The sequence below is a fragment of the Camellia sinensis genome, chromosome 7 (genome assembly GCF_055761805.1).
Source record: "Camellia sinensis isolate YWXY chromosome 7, ASM5576180v1, whole genome shotgun sequence".
NCBI lineage: Eukaryota > Viridiplantae > Streptophyta > Magnoliopsida > Ericales > Theaceae > Camellia > Camellia sinensis.
Window position 1 is genome coordinate 120,663,678 of NC_138967.1, and position 10,816 is coordinate 120,674,493.

The 10,816-nt window shown below is 30.2% G+C and overlaps 1 long non-coding RNA gene across 1 annotated transcript; it reads left to right on the plus strand.

Annotated features, from left to right (window-relative positions):
• Positions 1–1,820: 1,820 nt before the first annotated feature.
• LOC145795287 (uncharacterized) lies at positions 1,821–2,706 on the plus strand. Its single transcript, XR_014335925.1, has 2 exons — positions 1,821–2,330; positions 2,420–2,706. It is a non-coding gene; the product is annotated as an uncharacterized LOC145795287 (long non-coding RNA).
• The last annotated feature ends 8,110 nt before the right edge of the window (positions 2,707–10,816 follow it).

Genomic DNA, 10,816 nt, shown 5'->3' on the forward strand with positions numbered 1-10,816 from the left:
TTTGTTGTACAAGGCCATGCATTGTTTAATTGAAAGCCATTAAGGTATTTTATTTCATCATCTAGCTTCTTCTTTTTTGGGTGAATAAAATCTAGCTTTTTTAACCATGTTATTATTTTTGTATTTAATAGATGAACATGAAACTCGTATTTTGAAACCTTAGTTCAGCGGGAAAGATGACTTTTTTAGATAATGTCATTATGATCATGATAAGATTTCGAATTAATCATATTTTGAGTAATGTTTTAATTTAAATAATTTGGGGGCATTACAATTGGAGAGAAAAAGAGTAGAAATGTAATATTGAGGGCAAGTTTGGTAATAATCTAAAATAATTAAAAATTCAGAAAGCCACTATCAAAAAATTGACTTTTTTCTTTATTTTTTTACACGACTTTTTATAAAATATTTAAAAATTAATTAAAATAATTAATTCTCAAAGCGATCATAACTTCGCACTTTTTTTATTGACTATTTGTAAATTTTTTAGTTTAGAGGATAGCCATGTACAACATATAATCTCTTTTTTTAAAGTATGTTAAAGGTCTTGTTTGTCATAACTTAAAAAAGTCAAAAAGTTAAAAAATCACTATCTTATTTAAGTCACATCATCTTATTTAAATTACATAATCTCTCTATCACATCATTTCAAATCTAACTCATACCCAACTCATATTTCATAAAAAGTCAAAAAATATACTTATTTAGATCATCACAATCCACCCCTTAAGCTAAAATAGCAAGACAAGAGCTATCAAAATCCTTGCTAATTCAGCAACGTAATACCAACTCCTTTAAAACATAAAAACAAAACATAATAATATCAAAAGTAATTAATAAAAAAGATGAAAGAAAAAAGAGCAAACGGCTATAATAATTGTTTCTTAATGGATTTAGCTTCTTTTAAGTAAGTTATCTCAATTAGAGAGAGCATTTGGATTTGATACTCATTTTAGAAGTGATTTTAGTGATTCAAATCGTTCATTTTTTAAAATTCGTTAAGCAAAAAATAAATATGATCGGATATCAGTAGCTATATGTTTGAATCAAATTTGTATTATATAAAATGAATGGTTATTTTTAAAATTATATTTACCGTTTGATTTTTAAAACAAATATGATTGAAACATATAGTTATTGATATCTAATTATTTTAATTTTTTAAATAAATATTTTACTTAATAAATTTTAAAAAGTAAACCATCCAAATCACTACAATCGATACTAAAATAAATCTAACAAAATCTAAATGATCTCTTAAATTGATATGATAATATGAAAGAAGTCCAATCCTGTCTCAATAATCTTCAAATCCTTAACACCCTAGGAGAGATAAAATATTAGATGGGAAAAGAAATATTAACAAATAAAAAAAGTTCCTGAATTAGCTAGGCTTCCACAAAAACGGTAAAATTAAAAAGTTTCCCAAAAAATAAAAATTGCCGAATACATAAATATTTTATTGTATAAATTATAAATATACCCTTAAAATTTGTTTAAAATATAGATTGTTCCATGTAATTTAAAAAATTACAAATACTTTTTATTAGAATTTTTTATTTAACAGAATTAACTAAAAAATAAAATTCATAATTATTCTACTATACAATAATAAAATTATTTAAATTATTAATTGAAATATATTTTTAACATCATTAAAAATTATTAATTAACTTAATAATTTATTAATAAAAAAAACAATTTGTTGTAAAATTAAAAAGTGCAGTAATAGAATATAATTTCCACAATTATAAGAAGTAATTCGTATGTTAATGAAATCTGAGGAGTCTGTTTGTAATTCATCCTATTTTAGTCACTAAAGCAACTAGGATTCTCATTAGATAGGGACAAAACCTAACTTGGAAATTCATAAACCAATATACAAACTCCACGTTGACAAAATTTCATCTCTCTTTCTCTCTAGGGTCTCCCTATATAAGATTCAGTCGTTCAGTCGCGCAAATTCCATCTGACTCACTGTGTGTTAGAGAGAGAGAGAGAGAGAGAGAGAGAGAGAGAGAGAAAGAGAATATTCGTTCAAAGCTGAATCTGATGAAGTTTTTCTTAGAATTCCGGTGGTGTTGTGGTGCCATCGCCGCCACTCCGCCGCCGCAGCAAGAGGTGGCTCGGCCTCTGCCTTCTCGGAGTCGCCGCCGCTCGATGAAAGTAAACCCCTCGGCGCACCGGAAACCGGCTCTTTCGGCGATTTCGGAGGACAGTGTGGTCTCGGATCTCGGTACCAAAAAGACTGAAAACAGAAACAACAAAGCCTCCGAAAAATCCAAATCCACGGCCATCGCTAGATCTTCTAGCCACTGTGATAATTACAGGTATTTATTTTATTTATTTATTTTTTTTTTTTTTGGGATCTGATGATTGATGAATGAAGAATTAACTATTGTGTGGTGGTGATTTGCAGGAGAGGTTCGATGTTGATGGCGAGCCCTGGTTTCTCGGCTATGCCATTCTTATTTTGAGTTCGATTGACGATTGTTCTTCTTCTCTTTCTTCTTCTTCATGAGGTTTCATCAGGTGTTTGAATATTTGAATTGATGGATTCATAGATTAATTGGTACATGTACTACAAACCTTTATAATTGTTGTTTTGATCCTAATTAGAACCAAAAGAGTATTTCTACTAGCTTAGTTATATGTGCTGTATGATGATTGATATTCTTGTGTAAAAGAGTGTGAGCTTTTCTTGAAGGAATCTCTGATGGTGTTTGAATTTTTTTTCTCTGTGATGAACTAAATAAAATTATCTACCCTTGTGAGGGTGATCAATCTGAAAAAATAAAATTAAAAAAAATAAACTTGTTTGGTTTTATCTACCCTTCTTCTTTCTTTTCTTTTTTTTTTTTTTTCTAAATTAAGGCCAAGTTTGACAAGTTGAAAAAAAGTCAAAAAGTTACTTAAAAAGTTAAAAAGTTATCACTATTCACCAAAAGTCAAAAATTACGACTGCACAACTTTCAATCTTAATTTTTTCCTACACATTAATTTATATAATTTTTTAATACAAATTTTTCCAAAAAAACTCAAAAAGTTAACCCAAACAATTATATTTTTTTTCTTAACTTTTTATCCCAAAAAGTCAAAAAGTGCACTTGTTTAGGACATTCCAAACAACCCCTAAATTTTTTATTTTTTGTATTTTTAAGAATTTTTTATTTAAGATCTCTCATATTAGTATTTTACAAGATCAACATATAATATTTTTATAATAGTTGGGGTCTTTCAATATTTTTTCAGAAAAATTTATCTAAATTTCAGCTCGTTACAGAGAAATTTTAATTTCTCATAAATTTCTCTGTGATGAACTAAATTTTTTCTAATAATATTATTGAGAGACCTTAACTAATAAGAAAACATATATATATTGGACCTCTTCTACGGTCCAAAGTTAAATAGGAATATTTTACTAATTTTCCCTTCTTTTTTTAATATTTTATACAAATTTTTTATTTTTTAAATACACCTAAAATAAATACACTTAAAAGATATAATATTTATGAGTTTTTTAAAAAAAAAATCACCAAATATAAAATACACACAAAAAAAAATGAAAATTTCATATATTTTTGTATTTTGGTATATTTAATAAATTTTTAAAAAAAAATTGTAATAATTCTATACATATTTTTTTTAAGTATATCAAGATTAAGTAGATTTAAAAAGGTAAAAAAAATAATTAAAATATTTTGATAAATTATTTAAAATATAAAAATATGAATTAAAAATTTGAAAAATTATTTTTAAAAATTACAGACCAAATAATAATTTTTTTTTATGTAACTGTTATATTACATAAATAAAAAGTGGATCAATATGGTTTGAAGAAATTTTCACCCAGTAGGAAAATCACACGACAGAGAAAAAAAAATACTATAAAACACAGAGAGCAACTTATTTTTATTACTTGCCCAAAAAACAACTTATTTTCTTCTTTTAACTATTAATAAAAACTAGGGGCAAGTGGAGTAATTTGGATCCGGCCCCGACCCACTTGGGTTCGGGCTGGGCCAACCTGTCTTTAGATTGTCCAGGCTCCCGTCTATTTTTGGGTCAAGCTGAGCCATGGGTCGAAGAGTCTGCCCTGGCTCAAGCCCACTCAAATTAGTGCCTAGGCCACAGGCCAAGCTTTGGTCGGTCTTTTTTTTTTTTTTTTAACAAAAAATAAACAATAGATGTATTATATATATAGATTATTTATGAAGATAAAAAACACAAAAAAAAAAAAACAAACAAACAAAAGAAAAAGTATACTAGAGTATTTTAGTTAGGGTTAATGAGTTGTTTGGTTAGGTTTCATGTGGTGATATTTAATTATGTATGACTTATATTTTTTTAGTTATGACTAAAAAAGTATGAAATTATATAATTTTTTTCTTTTAAAATGAATAATTTTATATATATCAAAATGAAATGAAATATAACAATCATTAAATTAAATAGATAACATTTATTTAATAAATAATTTTTATTTCAAAATGAAATAAAATATTACAAAAATTTATATCATTAAATAAAATAGATATAAATTATTGATGATGGTTGTCGTGACCCAAACACACCCCTACAAGTTTAGCGTCGTAACCGGCCAGTAATCCGAGATTACCATAGGTCTTCCTATACAAATCAAAATAATTGGGGTTAGCGGAAGCTAAATATAAAAATTATATACAACAAGTAGTCCAATAGGTTATGAATCTATATGAAATAACACATGCACAAAACATTAATTTACCCACCCTGTATTATATACATAACATCTTAAACAAAATCATTCATATACATATACACATATCAAAAACTCAACATCATGATCACAAACTTGACAACGGTACCTAGCCTCAACTCAGAGGCACCAAAATCTCACAGATGGTAGCTCGACTAAAAGATTCCTTCTAGGCTTGCTCTTCATGTCGCTCACATATACATATATATACACACAGTGAGCAAAAGCCTAGTGAATAACATTAAAGTAAAGAGGTTAGTGAACGAATTCCAAATATATCATATTTGTAAAAAAAATCATAATAAAATCATTCATATATCCGAACATAATAATGGTACATCCAACAGAACATATCATACCATCATCTGACTAGAGTAATCGGTCCCGGACACTGATTATCAAACATAACACCACTTAGTCAAGTGATCTCGTATTCACATGTATGTCATGGACTCACATCAACATGCTGTCCCTCATGACTTGGGACTGTCTTTGGATGCCATGATAGAATTCAAATCGGATATTTGTTCACTTAAGCAAAATAGCATTTCAAAAAACTTAACTTATCAAATAGCATTTCGCATATAATTCATATAAACATATCTTTACAGTAACATTAGTCACAGTGTTTGGTCAGATGATAATCCTTGACAACTCAACCTGCAGAAACATAACCAAGCACAACAAAACACATTGCATTCAATTTGTTCAGCCGGTTCATTCGTTACTTATTCGCTCGGTTCTTCCTATTCTTTCTTTAATTTCTAGTGTTCGTACAATGCAAACGCATATGAAAAACACTTGAAAACCATGCAAACAGAGGCCCGGAAGTCAGAAATACAGGAAGAAAACAAAACTAAGCCTGCCCTGCTGACCGCATATGCAGTGGCCTGGGCCGCTCGTGTGGTGGCTTGGCTATGCGGCAGGTAAGCAGAATGCAACTTGGTGCAGGGGAAGCTTGGTCGCTCGTGCAATGACCCAGGCCGCTTGAGCAGTCTGGGTGGAGTAAAATCCAAAAATCTGCTTCACATTTTGAAGCTCAACTTTTGTACTCTCAACTTTATTTTCATGTAATTCAAAGCCTAAAACTCTTAAAACATGTTGAATTAAACAAATCTTACACGAAACAAAAATCATAACTTCAAATCAAAACTCAATTTTCCATGTAAAGGATCAAAACCTTGAATTGATGTGTAAAATCATAACACAAGCACTTTTGAGTTCCAATCCTCAAAAGCTATGGAGTTTTCTCTTTATATCTCAAGAACCATGCAAGAGAATAAGTGTATGAATAAGAATTTCATGAACTCATGCCATGTATGTCAAGATCATGAGTTATTTCCTATAAGTTTGCTCTTTTATGCTCATAGATATGTATATCCATGTTAAACTCAAAAACCTAACTCATTGAATGTGAAATCTCTATTTTAAGTCTTGATTTTAACCAATTGAAGAGGTATTCCACAAGTTTTAGTTAATTTATACATACCTTGAGCTAGATTCTTGACTTTCCCTTTCAATTTCCCCAAGTTTCTAAGCCTCTAAGGTGTTCTCCTTCTTTTTCCTATATGAAGCTCTCTCTCTCTCTCTCTCTCTCTCTCTCTACGTTTTTGTCTTCAAGAAGAAGATGATGAAGTGTCTAGAATGTTGGAGAGGCAACATTAGCCTTATATAGGCTCAAGAAGCTTAGGCTAAGCACTTGTCATTAACTCCAATTAATTTATTCTAATTATTTGGTTCCGAATCAAATTCTAATTAAACTTGCCAAAGGGTACTAAAAATTATGCTGATCCTAAATATTCACTCCAGCACCTCTAAGGCCCTCCATTTTAGTTGAAATTTATGATTTCAACAGGTCTTCTTACGAACAACATATATAAATTCAAATCCTTATAATTCACACCATTAGACATACAATTTCACAACAAACACTTAATCAATTAGCACATAAAGATGCAATTAAATGACTAATTAATCAAATGCATGTCTGAGTCATTACGTTATCCCCACCTTAGAAAGTTTGGTTCCCCAAACTTGTCTTACCACATCACCAATCAAGTTCGGGTCCCGTTTATGATTTTGTTGTCCCATTGCTTAACTAATTCCACCATTTATACTGCAATACAGAAGGTCGATCAATTTTTTTTTCCCATATTCAAAACCAATGATCACAATAATCTAGCAAGTAAACAAGTGAAGCTTCTCATTCCTTCCCAGAATTTTAATAACAAGAGGCGGCACACTCCCACAAAGATCCATACAAGTCCTGAATGTCATACACGTTAGTCATTTATGTAGTTCAGTCAGTTGGCATAAGTAAATTATAGTAATTTCATTCACGGTCTCATAATTTCCATTCGATGAACATATCCATCCGGATTCGAAAACTTCAAGAGGTAGTCGGTAGTGTAACAAAGAAATCTCTATTCGCACTTAGTCTCAGAGACAAGGCCAATTCAACAACAAACAAATTCTTAACTTTACTCAAAATCCTAAACAGTTTTTACCAGCAAGTATTCATACAATGGCGTTATTCTGTACAAGCAATTGATAGAAGGTTTCACAAGCATAATGGGAGTAACCATCTTTAATCCATCACAATATGTCAAAAGAAGTCATGGTTCACAATGTATTCAACAACTCCATATCAACATATAATATTTTTTATAGTAGTTAGGGCCTTTCAATATTTTTACAGAGAAATTTATCTAAATTTCAGCTCGTTACAGAGAAATATTAATTTCTCAGAAATTTCTTTGTGACGAACTAAATTTTTTCTAATAATATTATTGAAAGCCCTTAACTAATAAGAAAACATATATATATTGGACCTCTTCTACTATCCAGAGTTGGATATGAATATTTTACCAATTTTCTCTTCTTTTTTTAGTATTTTACACAAATTTTTTTATTTTTTAAATACACCTAAAATAAATACACTTAAAAGATATAATATTTATGAATTTTTTAAAAAAAATAACCAAATATAAAATACACACAAAAAAATGAAAATTTAGTACATTTTTGTATTTTGGTATATTTAATAAATTTTTAAAAAAAAATTGTAATAATTTTATACATATTTTTTTAAGTATATCAAGATTAAGTAGATTTAAAATGGTAAAAAAAAAATTAAAATATTTTGATAAATTATTTAAAATATAAAAATATGAATTAAAAATTTGAAAAATTATTTTTAAAAATTACAGACCAAATAATAATTTTTTTTTATGTAACTGTTATATTACATAAATAAAAAGTGGATCAATATGATTTGAAGAAATTTTCACCCAATAGGAAAACCACACGGCAAAGAAAGAAAAATACTATAAAACACAGAGGGCAACTTATTTTTATTACTTACCCAAAAAACAACTTATTTTCTTCTTTTAACTATTAATAATAACTAGGGGCAAGGGGTGTAATTTGGATCTGCCCCGACCCACTTGGGTTCGGGCTGGGCCGACCCGCCTTTAGATTATGCAGGCTCCCGTCTCTTTTTGGGTCAAGTCAAGCCACAGGTCGAAGAGTCTGCCTTGGCTCAAGCCCACTCAAATTAGTGCCTAGGCCACAGGCCTAGCTTGGCCGGTCTTTTTTTTTTTTTTTACAAAAAATAAACAATAGATGTATTATATATATAGATTATTTATGAAAGATAAAAAAACAAAAAAAACAAACAAACAAAAGAAAAAGTATACTAGAGTATTTTAGTTAGGATTAATGAGTTGTTTGGTTAGGTTTCATGTGGTGGTATTTAATTATGTATGACTTATATTTTTTTAAATATGACTAAAAAAGTATAAAAATATGTAATTTTTTTCTTTTAAAATGAATAATTTTATATATATATATATATATATATATCAAAATGAAATCAAATATTACAATCATTAAATTAAATAGATAACATTTATTTAATGAATAATATTTATTTCAAGATGAAATAAAATATTACAAAACTTTATATCATTAAATAAAATAGATATAAATTATTGATGATGGTTGTCACGACCTAAACACGCCCCTATAAGTTTAGCGTCGTAACTGGCCAGTAATCCGAGATTACCATAGGTCTTCCTGTACAAATCAAAATAATGGGGGCTAGCGGAAGCTTAATATAAAAATTATATACAACAAGTAGTCCAATAGGTTATGAATCTATATGAAATAACACGTGCACAAAACATTAATTTACCCACCCTGTATTATATACATAACATCTTAAACAAAATCATTCATATACATATACACATATCAAAAACTCAACATCATGATCACAAACTTGACAACGGTCTTCTTGTCCTAGCCTCAACTCAGAGGCACCAAAATCTCACAGATGGTAGCTCGACTAAAAGATTCCTTCTAGGCTTGCTCTTTATGTCGCTCACCTATACACATATATACACACAGTGAGTTAAAGTCTAGTGAATAACATTAAAGTAAAGGGTTTGTGAACGAATTTCAAATATATCATATTTGTAAAACAAATCATAATAAAATCATTCATATATCCGAACATAATAATGGTACATCCAACAGAACATATCATACCATCATCCGACTAGAGTAATCAGTCCCGGACAACGATTATCAAGCATAACACCACTTAGTCAAGTGATCTCGTATTCACATGTATGTCATGGACTCACGTCAACATGCTGTCACCCATGACTTGGGACTGTCTTTGGATGCCATGATAGAATTCAAATCGGATATTTGTTCACTTAAGCAAAATAACATTTCAAAAAACATAACTTATCAAATAGCATTTCGAATTAAATTCATATAAACATATCTTTACAGTAACGTTACTCACAGTGTTTGGTCAGATGATAATCCTTGACAACTCAACCTGCAGAAACATAACAAAGCACAACAACACACATTTCATTCAATTTATTCAGCCGGTTTATTCGTTACTTACTCGCTCGGTTCTTCCTATTCATTCTTTAATTTCTCTTGTGTTCGTGCAATGCAAACGCATATGAAAAACACCTGAAAACTATGCAAACAGAGGCCTGGAAGTCAGAAATACGGAAAGAAAACAAAACTGAGCCTGCCCTACTGACCGCATATGCAGTGGCCTGGGCCACTCGTGTGGTGGCTTGGCCATGCGGCAGCTAAGCAGAATGCAACTTGGTGCAGGGGAAGCTTGGTCGCTCGTGCAGTGGCCCAGGCCGCTTGAGCAGTCTGGGTGGAGTAAAATCCAAAAATCTGCTTCACATTTTGAACCTCAACTTTTGTACTCTCAATTTCTTTTTCATGCAATTCAAAGCCTAAAACTCTTAAAACATGTTGAATTAAACATATCTTACATGAAACAAAAATCATAACTTCAAATCAAAACTCAATTTTCCATGTAAAGGGTTAAAACCTTGAATTGATGTGTAAAATCATAACATAAGCACTTTTGAGTTCCAATCCTCAAAAGCTATGGGGTTTTCTCTTTAAATCTCAAGAACTATGCAAGAGAATAAGTGTATGAATTAGAATTTCATGAACTCATGCCATGTATGTCAAGATCTTGAGTTATTTCCTATAATTTTGCTCTTTTATGCTCATAGATATACATATCCATGTTAAACTCAAAACCCTAACTCATTGAATGTGAAATCTCCATTTTAAGTCTTGATTTTAACCAATTGAAGAGGTATTCCACAAGTTTTAGTTAATTTATACATACCTTAAGCTAGATTCTTGACTTTTCCTTTCAATTTTCCCAAGTTTCTAAGCCTCCCTTTTGTTGATCTAACCCCCATTAGGTTGATGAATAGAGGGATCACCCTATTGAACCTTCAGCTTTCCCTTTGTTTGAGTCTTGATGTTATGTGATGTAGAGGCCGGTCCCTTTTGAACTGATATATTGCCATAGCCTAGCCTACTTTTGTCACAACTCATTTGTTGAGACCCAAGGATGTCTTCCAGTGTCTTTGACCCTTCCACATATCAATCGTGGCTCTAGTATCTTAGAGTTCTTCATCTTTCTGACTGACCATCTCTTCCAATGTAGCTTGTGACATCTCAAGAATTTCAATTTTCTCTTCATATGCGGCGTATATTTTCAGAAGTTCATTCCTT